Genomic DNA, 23,441 nt, shown 5'->3' on the forward strand with positions numbered 1-23,441 from the left:
TGGGAGTGGTGGGTTATTGCTGTCATTTTGCTCCCGAGGTGGGGGGAGGCGGGATAGCTCTGCCCTTTGACTCCCACAGTGTGGGTTGACTGGATGGCAGGTTACCTGTTTTGCTGCCGCGGGGGTGATGTTATTTTGCGCCACCAGCCGCCACTCTCACTTTCCATAAGTGTCTCCGGACAGGTGTGCCTACGTGCAGGGCCTGAATAAGCTGTGTTTGAACCTTTTCTACAATATAACTTTACTGCCTGACTTGGACTCTGTATGTTTACTGCCACCACATCATGCTGTACCTTGCTCACAGGGGTTTTAATCATTCCCTACTATATCCAAAATAGAAAAAGCCTAATAGCTCTAGATGCACTTCAACCCCACCTGCAACCTTACAGTGGTTATTAAAGCAAAATGTTTTTTTTTTTTGTGCAGTATATAGAGGGTGCTAGAGAAAAGTTAGTAATAGTAAGTAAATCTATATACCAATAACATAAATTAAAATATACTAGTAAAGTTCATACTTATACAGAAAAATGTATCGACTTAATTAATCTAATGGCATAGTAGCCAACCGTGACATAAGGAAATGTCATTTTGCCCAGGGAAGCCAACCTATAGCAGTAAAACTGCGGCAGCTGGTGCGGAAGCGGTTAATTTAGTATTTATTTCCTGCCCTTAGCTCAAGCATGCATGCAGGAAGGTATGGTTAACTGAGAAAACCCCTCCTCCTCTCCTGCCCTCCTAAAGACTCCTGGAATGTATGAAATAATTTACCTAGGCAAGAAACCTGGAAGTAACTGAAGAAAATATTAATTCTTTTGGTAGGTAAAGCAGGTCCCATATTTGTATTCCATTTATGTATTGTAACAGATTGCCTTGCATTTAGCTTCAACTTACATGGTGGTAGTGATATCATCTGAACCCACAATATTTGGTTTCGGACACAGGCCACTTGCTAGGAGGGTGCACATTCCACGTTCAGAGCTGAGAACCTGCTAGTTTCTGTCCAGAGTCTCTGACTAAGCCTGATTCACACCTAAGCTTTTTGTCTCGTAATTTAGGATGCGTGACAAAAAATGAAAAAAACACCTTAAGTTTGGTGTGTCGGCCGGTACACAAACAAACAAACCCGTCCATCGGGACATGAGAGAGAGATGGTGACATCAGTACGTGCCCCAGGACGACGTCATTTGTGACGAAACACATAGGGCGGAGCGACGTGCTGACATCACCAGCTCTCTCGTGTCTCGACCGACGGGTTTGTTTGGTTATGTGCCGGCCGATACACCAAACTTAAGGTGCTTTTTTTACATACTCACTGCTGTAAGTATATTTTTAATTACATAATAAACCCACCAAGGTTTTTATGCTATGTGGAGCCTTTGGTCTCTTTTTTGGTGCCCAATCCCTTTCCTACTAATTGAGTGACATCGGAAGCGTGGAGAAGCCCTAACATGTGTAGAAAGACCCCGGCTGGGTTTTAAGCCACAATCGCACACCGACCCCCTGTAATAAGGGGTCTACACGAACTGGTAAGCAATTTCTACAGTTGGTGGTGGATTCACTGTGGTTTTTGATGATGGATGATGGACACTGCCATTAAGGAGATTGACCTATTATCACATTGTTTGTGGACATATCTGCACAGATTATAATACATATGGATACACCATGGATACATGGATACACCTATGGACTTCACATTTTAAATTACTTACATCTCTACGATTTTACATTCTCTTTTTTTCTTACATTTACACCGCTAGTGACATCTCGTTTGGAGTAGTACCAACACGGGGAGGAGGATCTCCAAGAAATCACCTGAAGTATTTTAGGAGGTCCGAGAGACCCACATGCCCTTTTGATCTCCTCTGTCATAAGACAAGGGGATCGACAACAACATCTGGTGAGTGTACATCTACACTTCATTACTTATTGCATGGTCCATATAGGAGGAAGTTTTCACTGGAAGATACAAAGGACATTTAAATATTTTCTTGAATATTTTGGGACTTGGTCACAATACAATTTTTGTTTCACTTTTGCTGGTTAGGATTTTTTTTTGTTCACATAGGTTTTTTGGACTTAACATTGGATGGGGTTTGCTATAGCCCTTGTACACACGGTCGGACATTCCGACAACAAAATCCGTCGGATTTTGTCCGACGGATTTTGTCCGAAACTGGTGTTGCATGCACACGGTTGGACAAAGTTGTCAGAAAATCATATCGTTCGTAACGTGATGACGTAATTTAGTTACGACGGGACTACGTTCAGGCTAGTAGCCAATAGCTTTGGTCTCGTAATTTGATCTGAGCATGCGTGGCACTTTGTCCGATCGGAATTCTCTACAAACGATCGGACAAAGTCCGATCGGATCATGTTGTCGGAAAATTTTTATATCCAGCTCTCAAACTTTGTTGGGCGGACATTCCGACGGGAAAAGTCTGATGAAGCCCACATGGTTGGATTATCCGACAACACGGTCTGATCGGACATTTTCCATTGGAATGTCCGACTGTGTGTACAAGGGATAACACATATAAATTTTATGGGGATTTGTCTGCAAAGACAAAGCCCGTGCTCTAATATAAGTAGTCATTGGAATGTTTACTTTTTACCATTTACCGTAAGGTAATTCCCAATTGTATTTGCAATTGGAGTTATATTTTATCACAGCAATTGTTTTTAATGTTAGCAAGCGCTGCTTTGCATTTGGTTTTTCATGCATATTTAAATAGTCCTACTTTAAAGTGGTTGTAAACCCTTACAACACACTTTGACCTTGAACTGTAGGTCCAAGAAATATCTCCTAAACCTACACGGTTTAGGAGATATTTGCCGAAAGACAGGCACTGAGCGCGCTGCAGTCAACGGCAATATGCCGCGAGTGGCGGCTCCCGTGCGCATGCGCGGGAGTGACGTCATCGCGGCTTCGCCGAATGACAACGACGGAGCTGCGAGACCCACCGAGAAGATGGATGCGCCGGACTACAGGGGACAGCGGTCACTTCGCTGGCTCCTGTGTCAGGTGAGTGAAACATAATGGACTACTATGCGATGCATAGTAGTCCATTATGCTTTACCTTTGCAGGGAATGAAAGAGGAAGTAAACCCATCAGGGTTTACTTCCTCTTTAAGTCAGGATATTATGTATGGTCATTTCAATATTTGCAATGTACTATCAATATTGATGTAGTCAAAAAGCTCCTTACTGGACAAAACTATTTATTCCAGGTTATAGTAAAAGAATATATTGTATAGATGTGTACTGATGGAGAAAAAGCAGTGCTTATGATTTAATAAAACTTTCTAGCTAATTCCTCCAACTCTTTTCACAATTTCACACTTTTCTGATATGCTTACTGTGCCGCTTTTATATTATTGAATTTTGGTTTTGAAGATAATCACACTCCACCCACATCTTGAAAATCATTTTGACTTCTGGAAAAAAAAAAATGTTTCAAGAGGATCTACATTTATGCTTAAGCCTTAAAATCAGGTTTTCTCAATCTTCACAAAATTCTCTCACCTTCCTGAACATGAAAGAAAAATCGAGTTGCATTGTAATCATTCATAGATTTGGAAATCCCCACAGTTCTGTGGGCTCTATAACAAGGAGATTATCTGTCATGACGATATCTCTGCTAGTTCTTTCAGGAATAAAGAAGTAAAGAAGCCTATCAAAGCCTAAATCTGATTCAAGTACTTGTAGTCCTGTCAGATCTTAGTGACGTTTTCATTCTAACTGACGCTTCTCCAACATTTACTTTGTTTGGTGCTCGACTGCAGAGATTTGAGTCAAAATATATATTTAACTTTCTTTTAATGTTTGCAATTTTGTTCAGATCTAAAATTCCAAAAAAGACTTTTCCCTTTTTCAAATATATTATAAGTTGATGATGCAAGTTGTGAAACGGTCTTTTTTTTTCCCCAAAAGGATACCACATTCCTTAGAAAGAGATAGCGCTTGGTGCTCTTTCATGTGATGCTCTAGTTCAATGCAGTGCACGATATATTAAATGAGATAAGGAGTGTAGAGATAGGGTATGAGGCTAATCAGTAGAGATCAGCAAACGTCTGAAAATCAGTTGTGGTTCTGCCAAACTTTCAAAAAATATGTGAACCTTGGGGATTTAGAATTTCTGATCTTGAAGGTTCATTGAAGGCATTAGAAATCTCAACCAGGCTCCCAAAAATTGTGTATCACAGAGCATCAAATGATGCAGAATAGTCAAATAATCTCTTGGCAGCCCTACCTGATGAGAGAAAGAGGCCACAAAACAGCCTGAGCCACCACTTTAAAAATTCTTCCAGGGATAGTAAGATAGCAGGGTGGACCTGGTGGCACTGGCAGCCAGCCTAAGGCCGCGTACACACGGGCAGATTGTCTGCCCAACTAAGTTCGTCAGACAATCCGACAGACAGTCCGTTCAACTTTTGAATGAACGGACTTGACCACACACGATGAACAGACAGTCCGCTGAAAGCTTGCGCGATGACATGTACAGCACGTACGACGGGACTAGAAATACGACGTCCAATACACTGCAATGCAACCTTCAGGGTGTAAATCCTTTCTGAGCATACTTAGTCCGTCCAACTTGCCTACACACGAGCGGACTGTCCGCTGAAACCAAGTTTGGACGGACAAAATTACGGAAATTCCGAAAGACTTAGTCCGTCAGACTGTCCGCTGAAAAAGTCAGCTGAAGCCCACACACGAGCGGATTGTCCGCTGAAACACGGTTCAGCGGACTAAGTTGGGCAGACAATCCGCCCGTGTGTACGCGGCCTAAGGGTTCCTAGTCAATGGAAAAAGCAGTCATGAGGTAAAAACAAACAGTCATTAAACCATCAGCTCAACTTGCCGTGTTTGGAGGAGGAGGAATACTGCCTGTGACCCCAAGAACACCATCCCCACCATCAAACATGGAGGTGAAAACATTATGCGTTGGGGGTGTTTTTCTGCTAAATGGACAGGACAATGTCCCCGCATCAAAAGGACAATGGACAGGGCCATTTACCATCAAACATTGGGTGAGAACCTCCTTTCCTCAGCCAGGGCATTGAAAATGGATCATGGATGGGTATAAGGAGCACATTAAGGTCCTGGAGTGGCCTAGCCATTTCCCAGACTTTAATCCCATAGAAAATATGTGGAGGGAGCTGAAGGTTTGAGTTACCAAACATCAGCCTCAAAACCTTAATGGCTTGGAGAGGATCTGCAAATAGGAGTGGGACAAAATCCCTCCTGGGATATATGCAAACCTGGTGGCCAACTACAAGAAACGTCTGACCTCTGTGATTTCCAACAAGAATTTCGCCCCTTTGCGAAGGGGACAAATACTTATTTTGCTCATTAAAATGCAAATCAATGTATAACTTTTTTGAAATGTGTTTTTCTGGATATTTTTGTTGTTATTCTGTCTCTCACTGTTAAAATAAACCTAAATTAAAACTATAGACTGACCATTTCTTTTTCAGTGGGCAAATGTACAAAATCGGCAGGGGATCAAATACTTATTGCCCTGTATACAAGCCGAAGACCATTTGAAACAGGCCTACGGAAGATGAAGTCTCCCATACCGAAAAGTTCTGCCATTTGATTGGATGCATTCACTGTTCATCCAACATTTATTCAGTGGAAATTTTTTTAGCCAAGTGGTCCTGGCAGGGTCATCTAAGGTTAGAATTACAGAAGAATCACAGGAACTTGATTGATCTGATTGACTAGTGGTACTGCATTTATGTAGAGTTTGACTTATTCTTGTGAAAATGAGTGTGGTGACTTAACACAAACATTTTCTGGGTACGGTATTAAATCATTGTGTAATATGTAGCCCATGGGTAGTTAATAATTTGTTTTAATTAGCAGGAAACAGAAAAAAAAAAGACAAGAGACCATAGTGTCTGAAACACAATTCGGGACATCAAAGAGGCAGCTGAAGAAACAGAGCACACACTGGCAGATCAGAGGCACAGCTGTAGGAACACACAGAATGGATGAACTCTGCTACATAGCAAGGAACACATTTTCAGATTTTTGCACAGCAGTTTGGAAGTTTGAAGTTTGTAAATAACTCTATTACAGAAAATATAACAAGTGCTGGTGCCGAAAGGGTTATAAGGGGGCAAAGCCTATACGCAACAACTGTGGTTCATTTTTTATTAATATTATCCTTACCTGCCCTCTCTGACTATCTGTGAATAAAGTAGATGAGGATCTTAACAAAAACATTTTGTTTACTAAAAGTCTGTGTTTTAAAAAGAATTGATATTTTGCTTGGTTGTAAATGGTCCATTTTTTATAATTAAAATAACAAGTATGGTATACTTACCTGCAATGGTTTTGCACAGAGCAGCCCCAACCCTCCTCTTCTGGGGTCCTCTGCTGGCACTCCTGGCTCCTCCTCCAGCCGAGTGCCCCCCATGGCAAGCCGCTTGCTCTGGGGGCACTTGTGCATGATTACTCCTGAGCCTCCATTGACATACAGAACACGCCTCAGCCCCACCTCCTGCTGTCTCTGAACCAATGATGAGGGAGAGAGCTGAGATAGCCACTGCTCTCATGCACATCGCTGAATTGAGATCTGGCTCAGGTAAGTAAAAGTGGGGTCTGGAGGGGGAGCTGCAAGCAGAAAGTTTTTCAACATACCCTCCAACTTACCCGAAATCACAGGGTACCTCTCTCTGCAGCCCTCCATCTATGAATATGTGGTGGCTGTACGTGGCTTTGCCTGGACAGCCTGGTCATTCAATAACAGATCCATTTACAGAGATCCTGTGAACAAGGCCATTATGGCTGAAACGCGTTAACTTCTGCTTTACATATTTATCTTTTATGGAGTTACAATCAATTTGGACTTATTGAAGCGCATATATGGAGTTGCAGATTGTCTTCTGTCCATTTACTTTGTTAGCAGCTGAGTGACTGCACATCCTGCACTCAACAGTTCAGGAGGATCTCTATATAATCTGGGGTAGTAGCAACTTTTTCTTCTATTGGCTGACCCGTAAATGGAAAGACTATAACAGGGATATGCAATTAGCGGACCTCCAGCTGTTGCAGAACTACAAGTCCCATGAGGCATAGCAAGACTGACAGCCACAAGCATAACACCCAGAGGCAGAGGCATGATGGGACTTGTAGTTTTGCAACAGCTGGAGGTCCACTAATTACATATCCCTGGACTATAAGGTTAATTTTCCACTGCAGTGGAGAGACTCATAGATCTCAAGGAAGCATAAGTGCAGTGTTGTCATCACACTTGTCAATTGAATAGTTCCTCCAGCCTCGTAAAGGTAGGTTCATACCTCTGTATAGACCTGGAGATGGGATCTAAACAATGCAGAAGCCCGTGCATTGCATCCACGAGGCAATGACTGAAGTTGCGAACCTCTTCAGGCATCAGTCCAAAAATATAATAAATGCAGATTTTTATTTTTATTATTGTGGGTGCATTTATTATTATTATTTTATTTATTTATTTATTTATTTGCAAAAGGTGGACTATGCCTTTAAAATGTGGTCCAATTGGTAAATATTTTATTGCTCTGATTGGCTACAGGTTGGTACAGACTTGGATTTTTTTTTTTTATGCTCTGGCTGTGAGTAAATGAATTTAATCCTGGTTTAGTTCTAATAGTCTGTTTGACTGCAGGTTGAAAGGAAGAAATTATTGACATGAACTGGTTTTGCACCAGTAAATCCAGCCATATGTTTTACATAAGCCAGCCCAGAAAAGAATCCAAAAATATGAAAACAATTAGTGGAACGCTCAGCTAATTCCCAAACCAGTCGTTGAATTCTTCTTTGCATAAAAGTTTGTCTGCTTCTCAAATGATGAATTTCTGTCTGCTTATAATGCAATACAATAAAATTTCTCTTGGCTTAAAGTGAACCTGTTTCTGTAAAGGTCACCATAAATGCACAAGTTCCTGGTAAATTGATGGACTGATCACTGGCTACTGGCTAGGACCTCTTCCCCTGTGCATAAGTACGAGGTGATATTAATAACAAATAAAAAAAGAATTCCAGATAGGGATATTTTTACATAGTTACATCGATCCAGCTTAGACCAATAAAACTATATATACCACACCTGTGGGATCCCTCTAGAAGATAGAAATCCCTGTAATAGGCACTGCTACTCTGCCAGCTTCTGTGTCCCATGCTAAGTGGCTTCCCTGTGGCATTAGGGACACAAGTGGGGGACTACTCGGCATAAGTGTCATTCAGAGATAACTTTGCATTTTCACTATGAATGCGAAGTGTAATCGGATTGGATGAGGTGGCGAAGCAGGGTAGTGACATCATAGTCTTCAATTCATCCAATATGAGAATGCTTTGCAATCATTGAGAAAATTCAATATGGCCTCTAAATGGCACCTGTGGCGAGCAAGCAACCTCCTGTTTTTACAAAGCAGTATGGGACCCAAAAGTGGTGCCTAATACAGTAATTTCTAGAGGTATCCCATAGGTATGATGGTTGCATAGTTACATTTGTAGCACCATCAGTGTAAAGAGTAGGTACATTTAGTAGCCACCTCTGTAGGCACAGGAGTTGGGGTTAATTTGTTTTTGTTTAGCTGTGCAGAGCTCTAAGGGCTGGGTATATGTCACCTCCTCCTGGTTTCCAGAATTTCCTGGATAGTTCTGGAACTTAGAGTGTGGAGGAACAGAGACCAAACCCTGAATATTTATGGAGTCTCCACCAATGTCCCTGGGTAGGCAAGGCCCAGAAGGTGGGGAGATAGATCATAAATGTTCAGTAGCCTGGCAGTGAAGGAGCAGAGTCCAGGGTCCAGCTCCCTGGAAGGGATCCCTATGCTGGGGGCTCTGCCCCTGGGCAGAAAGAAGGACAGGACCAGTGAAAGAGAAGAGAAACAACCGTTTCCAGCCTCAGCTAGGCTTAGCTGAAACTATCCTGACTGTCAAAATCTTGGTCTGTATAGCAGGAAGCCTGTGGAGCAGTCTCTTGGACCTCAGGATTCACTAAAGAGGGACTAAGTTATTTTCATCACACCCCAAGTATGGATAGAGGGGGGCAGCAAGGTGTGATATTTTTGCATGCCCTTATCCAAGGGACCACTTAATGCTAGTTTAAAGTGGTTGTATACTCTTTTTTTTTTACTTTTACCTACAAGAAAGCCTATAATAAGGCTTACCTGTAGGTAAAAAAAATATCTCCTAAACCTGTACGGTTTAGGAGATATTCCCCTCAGTATGTGCCGCTGACTGCAGCGGCGCATGCGCACAAGGGGATTCTCGGCTGAAAATCTGGCAGTGGCCGACCGGCCGGGATGAAATCTCCTGCGCGCACGCGCGGGAGTGACGATATTGCGGCTCCGGCCACTCACAGCGCCGGAGCCGCGATACCCGGAAGAAACGCCGAGGGAGCTGACAGATGTCGGGGCCTCGTTCTAAGGTAAGTATTTCATAATGAGCTAGTATGCGGTGCATACTAGCTCATTATGCCTTTTGCTTTGCAGGTGGTAAAAAAAAAAAAAACATTAGCGGGTTTACTACCGCTTTAAAGCCATCCTACACCTCTAGTTTGGGTTCAGCCAGGTGCATCAGCAGTTCTCTAAGGAGGATTTTTGCAATCAGTTTAGCTGTGCCATCAATCCCATGGAAGGACAATATTTTTGAGGTTATTATCTAGCAGCCAGAGAGATTAGCAAGTCCTTAAGGTTTCATTCAAGTTCTACAGTTCTGGGCATCCCATGCTTTCTATTCCCCATCAAAGTTTAACCCCTAAATAAACACAAAAACAAAACAAAAATCCCCTGGACTGATTCTCGATTGTGTGAAAGCTGCAAAATTCCTGTTGTCGGGCTGTGTGCGTAACGGAAGACCCAAAAATCCAGCGGCCCTTACGGAGGTAGCCCTACACATTGATCCAAGCTGGACCAATGCAACCATGCCAAGCTGGACCAATGTAACAATGTAAAAATAGCCATACCTCGAATTGTGTTTTAAAGCTTATTCAAACCCAACAACAAAAATGTAATATATTGCAGCCTTTGAGTCCTCAGATGTGGTGGCTGCATTTGTTTTACTTTGTGTGTTTGTTTTTCTTTAATTTCACCAGGTAATTCTGCCCCTAACCCATTTTTTGTCCCAGGATGACAACGCTAGCGTACTGTACTGTCTCTATGGAGAAGCAATGTTGCCACCATAAGACAGAAGTGTATTGGGAGTGTATAACACCTTTCTCTCTGCTCATCTCCATAGCTTGTGCAACATTAGAACATTTTAAAAGCCCAATTAAACATCAAATTAATCAGTATTAATCAGCTAAATCCATTCCAGCAGCATCAAAACAAAAGATGTACAAAGTCTTACAGCTTGTATTCTTAAAGATCAGCCACAACCTGTACCCTGCCAACATACTTTAGAGTGGGACCCTTGATCTCTGTGAGGAAGCAGCAATCTCTTTACAGAGATCTGATACTAAACAACATCAGAGCTCTCCAGTGAAGCTTTATGCAGCATACACACGATCGGAATTCTCGTCGGAAGAAGCTCTGATGGTTTTACCGATGGAATTCCGCTCAAGATGTCTTGCCTACACATGGTCACACCAAATTCCGATAGTTTAGAACATAGTCACGTACAACATGTACGACGGAACTAGAAAAAGGAAGTTCAATAGCCAGTAGCCAATAGCTTCTGTCTCATAGCTGAATCTGAGCATGCGTGATTTTTTGGAGTGTCGGAATTGCATACACACAATCGGAATTACCGATATAAAGTTTTTCTGTCTGGAAAATTGAGAACATGCTATCAATTTTTGGCTGGTGGGAATTCGGACAGCTAAATTCCGATGGAGCATACACACAGTCGCATTTTCCGATGAAAAGCTCTCATCTGTCTTTTTCTGGCCAGATTTCCGACCGTGTGTATGCGGCATTAGGCTAGGTTCACACTATCTGTGGAACGTCTGTGGTGCGTCCCCGTTCACTAGGTCCAAATTAGGTCCAACTCTTTGACCTGAATTCGGACCTGAAACGGATCCAAAGACATGCAGGACTCTTCTGCTGTGCACTCCGCTGCCGCCCCGGAGTTGTGTGAACCGACTCCATTGACAGCCTGCCACACTCTCTTGTTTCCCCGCATCCAATTTGCATAAGTGTGAACCCAGCCTTACTGATTGCACAGCTATAGGCCAGACTCAGTAGCGGACATATTTGAAATCTGCAAAATGTCTACTGCTGCCACATTGACAGCAAGGGTCCCACTAAGCAAGGTGGCAAGCTTTAATACTCAGGCTGAGACTGCTTTAGAAAATAACAAAAACAAACTGTAAGCCCTTGTACACACGGTCTGACATTCCGACGCAAAATCTCCGATCGGACCATGTTGTCGGATAATCCGACTGTGTGTGGGCTCCATCGGACTGTTTCCGTCGGAATATCCGACCGACAAAGTTTTAGAGCTGGGCTATAAAATCTTCCGACAACATGATCCGATGGGACTTTGTCCTATCGTTTGTAGAGAATTCTGATCGGACAAAATGCCACGCATGCTCAGATCAAATTCCTAGACCAAAGCTATTGGCTACTAGCCTGAATGTAGTCCTGTCATAACGAAATAACGTCATCACGTTCTGAACGATTGGATTTTCCAACAACTTTGTCCAACTGTGTGTATGCAACACAAGTTTCGGACAAAATCTGATGGATTTTGTTGTTGGAATGTCCGACCGTGTGTACAAGGGCTTAGACATTGGACAATATTTGTTTTTATGCTTCTGGAATGTTTTTAGCTGATTTAAAGTTAAGATTAAAGTGGCCTATGATTACCCAACTGGTTCTTTACAGGTCCCTTAACATTTGAATGATTCTCATTGCACCTAAAACCAGAAAAGTACTTTTTTTTTCTAAGTCACAGCATGATAATGCACAGATAGTTTCTATCTCTGTTCATGCATGAACACACAATTCAGTGCTACTACATTGGTATAGGATTTAAAGTGGGAGTAAATTCCCTTGTACGATTAAAATATATAAGCCTATAATAAGGCTTACTTATAGGTACAGTGAATATCTCCTAAACGTGTACAGTTTAGGTTAGGAGTAAATAGGATAGCAGCCAGGTGACGTCACCGGCGCATGCGCTCTGAACAAACTGAATACCCTTGCCCTTCTTTCAGAAAAATGGTGTAAACAGTGACTCTTGCTCACATGCATGGGAATGAGGTAATCTCCAGCTTGGCCGTTCATATTGCAAGAGCCCGCAAACCTGGAAGGAAGATTGGGTAAAGATGGAAGTGCCTTCAGCGGTGACAACGCGTCACTGGAGGGCTTAGATTTCAGGTAAGTCTGTCATAATGTGCTAGTAAGCGATGCACGCCTGATGCATATTATTTTATGCAGTTTGCTACCCCTTTAAACTATTATGTCATCTAGAGCAGCCCTTAAATATTCTACTTGCCTGCTCGCATTTTGCAAGTGGATTATGAGGGCTGGCAAGGAGGGCAGGGGGGCGAGCACCTGGGTTTAATGGGGGTCCTTCTCCCAGTGATTGCAGAGGGGAAAAGAAAGGAGAGCCATCAGCTTCATTTGCTGTGTTCGCCACTGCTCGCTGTCACATACAGCCCCTCCTCCTGGACCTGGGACATTGGTAGACAGATCATCCGTCCAATCTTAGAACGGGCGATCTGTGAATCAAAGTTTCCCAACCAGGGGGCGGGGCTGTATGTGACGTTGAGCGACGGGAACACAGCAATTGAAATGAAAGCTGTTATCTCTGTGTTCTCCACGTTCTGATCATCTGGGCAGCTCTCCTGTTTCTCTCCTCCCCTGCACAGGTAGGCTGCATGGTGGACACAGGCTGCATGGTGGACACAAGCTGCATGGTGGGCACAGGCTGCACTGCACAGATTCTAACCCTGAACAAAAATGGCCCCATCCTTCTGGAGATACATTTTGAAAGGGGACACTGTTGTTCTCCTAAAAAATTGTAAAGTCACTTTCCTGCTAGAAGAGGTATTGTACTTACATCTCTGATCTCTGGAGGACCCTTCCCATCTACCTTTCTTCCATACCAGTACTGCAGGCTCAGTAACACTTCCCAGCATTTGACGCTTCTGGGAGTATCGGATGCCCATGTCCTTCATTGTACACTGCAATTCAATCCTCTGACCCCTAGGTCACGATAAAGGAAACACCAGTTATGCAGAGGTTAGAGGGAAGGTAGCAGACACGGGCAGCCAAAGAGGGAAGTATAATACCTTTTGTATTGCAGGGGAGTGTTAGGATTTCTTTTAGAGAATGACAGGACCTCTTTGAGTTATGTATCAACAACATCTGCCACAGCCCTGCAAGAATGCAATATAAAACAGCAGCAGTAAGTAACAACCTACAGATGAAAAGTAGAAGGAAGAGACAGAAGAGGTGAGGCATCAGTCACTATTTAAAGGATTATATATTGTAGCAGTGGGAGAGGAGTGGGCATATCAGTTGATGGGAAAACTATTTATTAGTCAAACTTACATGCCTTAAAAAAAATAAACCTCGTAGATGCTTCCCATGTGTTCCTACACATTACTCACACATAATCAACCCTATTCTCTTCTGACTTAGCTTTGTGAGCGTTTACAGAATTCAGCTGAATTGTTTATTTAATGAAAATGTGCAATCCTGAACTGGAAAACATGGATTTGTGATTATAAGGGTTTAAAGGGGTCCTAAAGTCAAATATTGGCTATAGGACTGCTACTCCCAATGCCGCTTACAGTTTGTAAACCTAAAAAAATAAGCCTTCTCTATGTAGGTATGAAAGTTCGCTCATTACTTGTTGCTTGCACAGCTGAGGGACTGGAAACTAAAGAGACAGACATATTGGTTGCTAATATAGGAAGCACTAATTACTGTTATTGGTAAATATTTGGTTACTTGTTTTCAGCTTTACAAGCATGCAGGCAGGTAGGGCCAGTCTAGAGACCATTGATATATGGTATCCAAGGAGTGACGCTTCTGCCCTGTTGGGTTAATTGCATTGGAGATCCCAGAACAAGGTCAGTGCTTCCCCTGTCATGAGCTCTGGGCACCATCCTGGGAGAGCCTGTGTCTAGGTTTGACACAGTTCTTGCAGGATTTAGACAGCAATTTTGGATGCAGATGCTCTATAACGTGTATAATCTGCATCACAAAAGGTGTTTGGGATTGGGAAGTGAGTAGACCAGGGCAGGAACCATTTGTTAGGGACAGCTAGAGCCCATGCCTTGGTTGGGAGCAGGTTGGAGCCCTGGAAACTCTATGCGTTGAGGTGCCAGATTCTTTATGAGAAGATTGATCAACCGCCACCCATTAGTAGGGAAGGGACCGGGTCCGGCGGAGTTCCGTCAGAAAAATTTGAAGCATGTTCCATATTCTAAAGTCCTTCAGACTTTGGCGAATCAAAAGTCCGTTGCAGCCCACACACGATCGAATAGTCTGACGGAATCAGTCCGTCGGACTTTGGATGTTGAAAAGTCCGCTCGTGTGTACGCGGCATAAGAGTTCTTGCTCTTTATTTGTGTTTGCTATAAAATGTCCCTTACTGTTTGGAGAAGGTCAGAAATTCTAACAATGCATTTTGCAACCACACCAGTACCCATAACAGTGATAGTATGAAACATTCACTTCTAAGAACAAATCTGCTGGTAGGTCTTTTTTTTGCTGCCAGTAACTAAAAAGCATAGGGGAGGTTCCCTGCACTAAAGGAGCCATTATACTCACCTCTATGGTGGCTTTAGAACACCTTCCCTTTGTTCCAGAGCTGTAACCTCTCTAAGCCCTTGTACACACGGAAATTCTGCCAACCAAATCCGTTGTTTTTGTGTCGGAAAATTGTTGCATACACACGGTCGGACCAAGTTGTCGGAAAATTCGATCGTTCAGAATGTGATGATGTTATTTTATTATATCATTACGACGGGACTATGTTCACGCTAGTAGCCAATAGCTTTGGTGTAGGAATTTGATCTGAGCATGCGTGGCACTTTGTCCGATCGGAATTCTCTACACATGATCGGAGTATGTCCGATCGGACCAGTTTGTCGGAAAATATTTTCAACAAGTTGGAAAATTGGATAAGCCGGATATTCTGACGGAAACAGTCCGATGCATGCCACACACAGTCGGATTATCCGACAAAACGGTCCGATTGGACACATTCCGTCGGAATCTCCGACCATGTGTACAAGGGCTAAGACTCTACAGCATTCAACACATCTGGGAGTGTTAGATGTTTGTGCCTCTTGCAACACAGTGTGATTCTTTAATCTGACCTCCATGTAAATAAAAAAATAAAAAAAAACACATCAATGTTGTAGTCTGAGGAAAGAATCAAAGCGCATGGCAGGGAATACTCGCATCCAAAATTTCCAGAATGGTCAAATGCTGAAGGGCTTGATGGAGGTTCCATAGCTGGAACAGAGGCAAGGTAGGAGACACAGTCCACCACGGACGTGAGTACAACATAGGGTCACTTTAGCACCAAGAGGTTAGTTTTACTGGTTAAAATTGTGAATATCATTAAATCTAATAAAATATTCCAGGCCTTCTTTTAATTTACATTTGTTATTTTGCCAATATTGCCTCATGCAGTAGGGCACTGCACAGCATATATATCAAAAAATAAAGCAAAACCTGTGTGGGAAAAAGTTATTTCAAAAACATATCTTATCCCCAGTTTTCGCCCATGCCACTGTGGCAGGGGAGTAGTTGGCACTCTACCACACAGAAACCAAGGAAAAGATAAGTATTTTACCAACATTGCCTCCTCACATTTTTATTTTATTGGAGCAGTTTAGGATAGGAGAGGGGCCATTACTAAATGAGTTGACCTTGCACTGGGTGCAAGGTTCACTTTAATGACATTTACTAAATTAAAAAAAAGGAAAATTAAAAGAGTGAGACCAGTAGGTCACCTAAAATTAAAAAATAACAAAAAAATATTAACTGGCAAGAAACGTTGGTAACATAAAAATTTCACAGCAAATGTGCATCTCATTAGTCAAATAATTTTTTATATATGCCACAGGACATTTGAGGCAAAAGGAAAGATTTAGGATTATGAGCTGTGCAGAAGAGGAGCAACGTAAGAGAAGTTTTGGAGATATGATTATGACGTGTTAAATTAGATCTATGGCAGGGTTTCTCAACCAGAGTTCCATGGAACCCTGTGGTTTCTCCAGAGGTTGCTAGGGGTTCCTTGAGCACTGAGCAATTTCTGACTCTCAGATAAGTTCCCACTGACACTATTGATCTTTTTAGCTATCTGTAAGGGGCTAATTCATCCCAATGTTCACAAGTGTGAGGAGCACTCTTCCCACTGACCATCAAACTAATGTATCATGAATTTTAGATATACTGTATTCATTTTTAACAGGGGTTCCCTAAGATCGTAAAGTTATTTCAAGGGTGCCTCTGTCTTGAAAAGGTTGAGAAAGGCTGATCTATGGTCATAGCACATACACTGATTTTAAAACATTATTATTGTAATAATATTAAAAACAATACTTAAATAGTAATTAGTTAATCCAATATAAGCTTACCTGAAATATCTCCTTCTTTTCTGCTGTTTTCTTCTAATTTCTAAAGCCAACATATCCCATGGTACCTCCTTAAACTCCGCTTCTCAGCACCTTTTTAGTTCAGAATGCAGGCTCTGTGAAATGTGTGACACAGTTGTGCCCATCAACAGGGCATAGTATTTTTCGGCTTAAAATCAGGGGGGAATCGTGGGTGCGTGTTATACGTGGATCCCCCGCCAATTGCTAGCTCTTTTGCCTTTTCTGCCGGTCTCGGCAGCTTTCGGCTATTTTCGGCCGTTCTCGGCTATTTTTGGCCGTTCCCGGCGGCTTTCGGAAGCTGCCGAGAACAGCCAAAAGCCACGAGAACGGCTAAAAGCCGCTGAGAACAGCCGAAAATAGCCGAGAATGGCCGAGTGTGGCCGAAAATAGCCGAGAACGGCCGAGAGCTACCGAGCGCCGCCGAGATACACAGGACATCCGCTCTGTATCTGGGTGGCGCTATTTTTAATAGGAAAGCCTGCAAAAGAAACTGACAAGGCTGTAAATGATATGTAAGGCTGCAATGGAAGGCTGCAAATTACATTTAAGGCTGCAAATGACATGTAAGGCTGCAATGGAAGGCTGCAAATGACATGTAAGGCTGCAAATGACATGTAAGGCTGCAATGGAAGACTGCTAATGACATGGAAGGCTGCAATGGAAGGCTGCAAATGACTGACAAGGCTGCAATGGAAGGCTGCAAATGACTGACAAGTCTGCAATGGAAGGCTGCAAATGACACTGACAAGGCTGCATTGATGGGCATTTAAATGTAAGTTTTTTCCTTAAACTTCCCTCCTAAAAGTTTTTTTCTTTAAAATTCCCTCCTAAACTTGGTGTGCGTGTTATACGACGGTGCGTGTTATACGCCAATAAATACGGTATGTGTCAAAGAATTCATGAACGTAAATGTGTGGGATCTTCACAAAGTAAGTTTACAAATTTCAAGATTGTTCTGAATAGGAATAGCCGAGAAATAATAGAATTTCATAGTGGGATTAAATATATAATTTTACATTTTGACCATAGTATATACTTTAGATACTAGAAAGAGTGAAGTATGAGAGATAAGCATAGATTTGCATTGGATGTATACTTGAAGGCTATGGAGGAGCTGAATGTACCATGTACTGCAGTTCAGAGATTTGTATTTTAAAAATACACAGCACTTCAAGATTGACAAGAGAAATAACAACATTATCAAAATAATTCTCTTGTGAAAAAACAGACCTTCGTGGAATGTGAAATATCCTCTCCACCAGCCACATTCTGTTGTATATCTCAATATTTTTTATTTTTTTTTGCATTAAGTGAAAGTTTAGGTCCCAGGGAACACGGGAGCCAAGGCAAAGATCATATCTTGCACAAACAATTTCGAAATCCACATATTCACGAAGTATCATGTAAATCCATCCGTTATCTTTATTAGACCAAGAAGTCTCTGGAGTTTTGACATTTGATACAACAGGATATGTCAATTAATTTTTATGTTGGTTCAAATAAATATGTCAGATTTTATAAAACAGTCTGTTGTTGAGGGCCCAGGAGGCCAGGCTACATAAATGTGTAAGTTTTTACAGTAAGACTGTACAGAACAAGCAATGCTAAATGTAGAGATATACTAAGACATTGGGCCTTACAAGTGTTGGAAAGGAGGAATCAAGAGGCCCTGATCTAGGAAAGGCCACAAAAAAACAGGACCCACAATTACCTTTCTTTTTAAAGAAAATATTAGTTTTGGGTAATTAGTTTAATACATACATAGCTGTTTATTTTTACTATGTGTTTACAGTCTTTGTTTACAAACATTTAACACATAAAAAGAATGTCTGGAGCACAAGGGGTTAGCTAAAGAGACAACACAGCCTTGGAAGTCTACATTGCGTCTGGCTTTGTTTGATTGAGCCTTCAGCCTTACTCATTCGATGCGGGGTGGGTCACTAAGATGACCCATTGAATACTTTGTTGCAGTTTAGGCTGTTGCACATTTTATGGGATTTTGGGATACTTAGCTTTCCCAGGATACAGCAGTGAGGTGTATTCATGTCATCAATGCCTACAGTCTACGACCCATAGCCAGGGTCTAAAGTCGGTATATGTTCCTGTTAGACACCTGCATGTCACAAATTTTAATTTCATTTCAGATACATTGGTAATTGAAAAATGTTGTTTCAGATCCATTTGTTAATTGAACTGATTCATTTTCGGAAATTAATTTCCTATCTTTGGCATTCGTTTCATATTATTTGCAATAGCTGGTTGTTAAGGACTGGAGTGGCCACGTAGCCTTCCCTGCTGACAGCAGAACGATAAGCAAATAAGTGCTAGCATTAAAAAATAAAGAAAAAAAAACAATGTGGACCCCCCCCCCCCCCTCCAATCCATACCAGGTACTTTATGAATTTTAACGGGAACCCAACAACAACACAAAACTATACCAGGCCTTAAGACCTCAACATGGGGGTGCTTTAGCCCCCCCCCCCCCCTCCCAAAGCACCTTATTCCCATGTTCATGAAGACAATGGCCTCTTCCCCATTATTTTTCTTTTTTTTTTTTGCTAATAATGTTTTATTTTAGATTTTAATTTACATTTTTTATTGGGAGTTAGCACTCCTGCCCCTTAAAAAGAAAGTCCCCTTCAATGTATTTTTAAATACAGCTGCTATAAATAACTGAACTCAGTCTTTAATTTAACCAATTACTTCTAATCTGCTGCACAATAGGACCTGTACTTGGTGATGTAAGGCTTTCAATACAAATCCTTCAGGGTCTTATTGTTTAATTTCACTGGTGATCAGGCACCTAGATATGCTGCCCAACAATGGTGCTGGGATCTCAAGACTGGCTGAACAGAATTTTATACGGTTTACAAATTACAACAGTTCACATATTTATTAAAACTGTGTTTACCTTTTTACCATACTAGTATTGATTTGAATTGTAGGAGCACACAAAAACACCTAGTGGAAATCCACACAAGCACTGGAAAAACAGACAAACTCTGTACACAGTATGTTTTTGTGGGACTTGAAACCATGGCCCTCAGAACTACGAGAGTTGACGTGCTTTTGTTCACATAACTGCGACTCTCCCCATACAGGTCTATGAGAATGCAAAAGCCGCAAAAAGATGGTTAAATGGAGACCAGAAGATGATCACTGCAGATTACATGCACCTGCCAATGAACTCTGCATGATCTCAGGAGCTTCTCAAAGCTTCTGAATGAATGAATGAATGAAATACTTATATAGCGCACAATGCGAACTGAATCGCCTCTAGGCGCTGTAACACTGACACAAGCCCTAAGCCATTCACTATGAAATACACATTAGGGTTTGAAAGGCAGTACTGATTGGTCCAGCAACCCAAAGCAAGTGATTTCACTCTATTGGAAGTTAGATTGATGAAACGTGTATTCCAATTCGTGGCTAAGGGTATTTCCATTTGCCTTATTACTATTTACATCTAAAGGGATTTAACCTTTACTGTAAGAGCTATGAAAATGTGGAATAGGCTTCCTCAAGAACTGATTTTGGCCAGCTCAGTAGATTGTTTTAAAAAAGGAGATTGATCAGGGACGTGCGGTGAGGTCAGTGGCTGGTGAGGCACTGTTGTAAACAGTGTTCAAACCACACATGTGAGGTATCGCCACGAACGTTAGAGTGAGAGCAATAATTCTTGCAGTAGACCTCCTCTGTAACTCAAAACATGTAACCTGTAAAAAAATAAAAATTAAATAATTTCTATGACGATTTTTAAGTACTGAAGTTTGGTGCCATTCCACAAGTGTGCGCTATTTTAAAGCGTGACATGTTAGGTATCTATTTACTCAGCGTAACATTATCTTTCACATTATACAAAAAAATTGTGCTTTTTTTGTGTTTTTTTTATTTTTTATTTAAAAAAATGCAGTTGAAAGAATTTCTGCTCAAATACCATGTGACATAAAAAGTTGCAACAGCCACCATTTTACTCCCAAGGGTGTCTGCTAATATATATATATATATATATATATATATATATATATATATATATATAAAATGTTTGGGGGTTCTGAGTAACTTTCTAGCAAAAAAATTATGATTTTCACATATAGGAGAGATGTGTCAGAATTGGCCACGGTGGCAAGGGGTTAATTACCAAAAGTAAGTAATATACAATGGCTTAATGTATTGAAATTTGAAGTTATAACTTCAAACCAGTAATTTCACAGAACATAGATAAAGAATAAATGATTATGTTCTAACATATATAGCATAATAATATATTAGTTAGCTTGATTAAAAAAGTACCTTTCAGCAGAAGCAGATTCTCCCTCTTAACTGTGTGAGAAAAACATGGGATTATGGGTAAACCATATACCCATAAACCCATCTTTTTTCCTTGTAGTTAAGAGGGCTGGGCTAGAAGAGAGTATGTGTCTTTTAGACACATGCTCCCTTCTATGACATTGCAGTGAAAGGAGAGCCTCCACTGCAGCATTTTTTTGGACAGCTTGCTGAGCTTGGACCAATAGTGCTTTACCATTGGTTCAAAGCTCCAAGCTGTCCATTACGACAAGCATTCAGAGGCAGTGTGAACTCTCGTCTGCTGCAAACAGTGTATGCCAGCTTGTATTTAAACTGGATTTGTTGTACTTAATTCAGGCAGGCTGTGCAAGGAGCCCCGTATCTCCAGAACCATAGGTGCCAATTTTGACCAATGGTGGGGTAGGTCTTTGACTACCTCCCAATTTTGGCGTCTCTGTGACCCCAGGTTGCCGAACTACGACCCTCGATCACCTGCCTCCCCTGACTGCGTGTCCTGCTGGATGAAATCCTGGATATTAACATTTGTGGATAATAACATTAGGGATTCTTTATCCAGAGAAAATCTGATTACCTTATGTGGGATCAGGAAATAATGTATTTCTCCCTGCTGAAGAAAAGTGGACCATGCTTTAGGTTTATTTGCCTTCCTCTGGGTCATCTGTGGGTATAGAATTTTGTATATAATGGTTTTCTATTTATTTGCTATATTTTTTATTTTTATTCTATTGATATAACTAGATAGGCTTGTGCTTTTATTTAGCCTGACTAACTGTGTAACTACCGTATGTAACTGCATAAACCTGACAGTGTATAAGAAATATGACAATGGAGTGTCTGTGATGGCGAGAGAAATTATTTGCACTGAGAGAACACATTGGGAAAGTAATTAACAGTTTCAAAACATAACACAAAATGAAAGAAGCTTTCATTTATAAGTATTATACTGTTGCTGTACATTGTGTGCATAAAACATGTTCACACCTATATTGTAGGTATATTAAAATAATTTGTGTAAATGATCTGAAAACTGCATAACTAGCACATATTAAAAGAACTTTTGAAAACATTTTATTGATTTATTTATTTATCCATAAGTAATCTGCCATGTAGAAATGTAAAGAATAATAAACTGATATCCAACTAAGACATTTTTAAACAGGGTAAGTTGATTTCATTTAGATACAGTAAGAGACAGAATGATTTGAGAAGAATCTGTAAAATAATTTTCAAATTTAAAGATGGGAAGAAATGTTGCATCTGTAGAAGGCAGATGTTATGTTTGCCAAGGGTATCTGAATAGCCCCTTGATCGACCCATAGCAGATTTACTGCTACAGGGCAGCTGCTCTGTGCATATATATATATATATATATATATATATATATATATATATATATATATATATATATATATATATATATTTGTGATTGCCCTTCTGGGTTTGGCCAGCGGCTTTCTCCCACTTTACACAGCAGATCAGCTGGTCCCGTGGACCCGATGTCTGCCGGGACCGCTGATTGTTTGGTACACTGACGGAATGACAGTCTGTCTATGTAAACAAGGCAGACTGTCATTCTGTGAGTACAGAAGACATGGATCCTGTGTTCCAGATCCATGTCTTTCAGTAGTAAAAGCACCTTCCCTACAGTTAGTAAGCACTCCCTAGGAATACATTTAACCATTTGGTCGCCACTGATGTTAAACCCTTCCCTGCCAGTGTCATTATTATAGTGATAATGCATATTTTTAGCACTGATCGCTGTATTAGTATCACTGGTCTCCAAAAATGTTTTAAAAAAATCTGTTAGGTGTCCGATTTATCCACCGCAATATCACAGTCATGCTATAAGTCGCTGATCGCTGCCATTACTAGTAAAAAATAAAATGTTAAATACAAATATACCTTAGTTTTTAGAAGCTATATCTTTTGTGCAAATCAATCAATATACGCTTATTGGGAATTGTTTTTACCAAAAATATGTAGCAGAATACATATTGGCCCAAACTGATGAAGAAATTAAATTTTTTACATTTTTTTATTGGATGTGTTTTAGAGCAGAAAGTAAAAAATGTTTTGTTTTCAAAATTGTCACTCGTTCTTTGTTTCTTGCACAAAAAAGAAAAATTGTAGAGGTGATAAAATACCGCCAAAAGAAAGCTCTATGTGTGGGAAAAAATGGACATCCACTTTATTTGCGTACAGTGTCACATGACCATGCAATTGTCAGTGTCTGATCGCAAAAAATGGCCTTGTCAGGAAGGGGGGTAAATCTTCTGGAGCTGAAGTGGATAGAATCCTACAACTGTCTAAGAACCAGCAGACTAACTCAACAGTTAACCCTTACACATGGAAACGGTAGCTGCCACATCGCATTTTAATGGAAACACATGCCACCCACAGTGTCTGCTTTTGCAATTGTGAACCTTAAAAAATGTCTGTGCCATACTCAAACAGGAATGTAACATAGTTTTAAAATGCTTTAGCCCTCGTAGAGGAAAAAACAAAAAAATAATAATTTTGGATTAGAGCATTCAGAGATTCAGCTTAATCAACATAAAATAAAGGGAA

Source organism: Lithobates pipiens, unplaced genomic scaffold, assembly GCF_037356315.1.
Source record: "Lithobates pipiens isolate NorthernLeopardFrog02 unplaced genomic scaffold, aLitPip1_a1.2 Scaffold_23, whole genome shotgun sequence".
Lineage (NCBI taxonomy): Eukaryota > Metazoa > Chordata > Amphibia > Anura > Ranidae > Lithobates > Lithobates pipiens.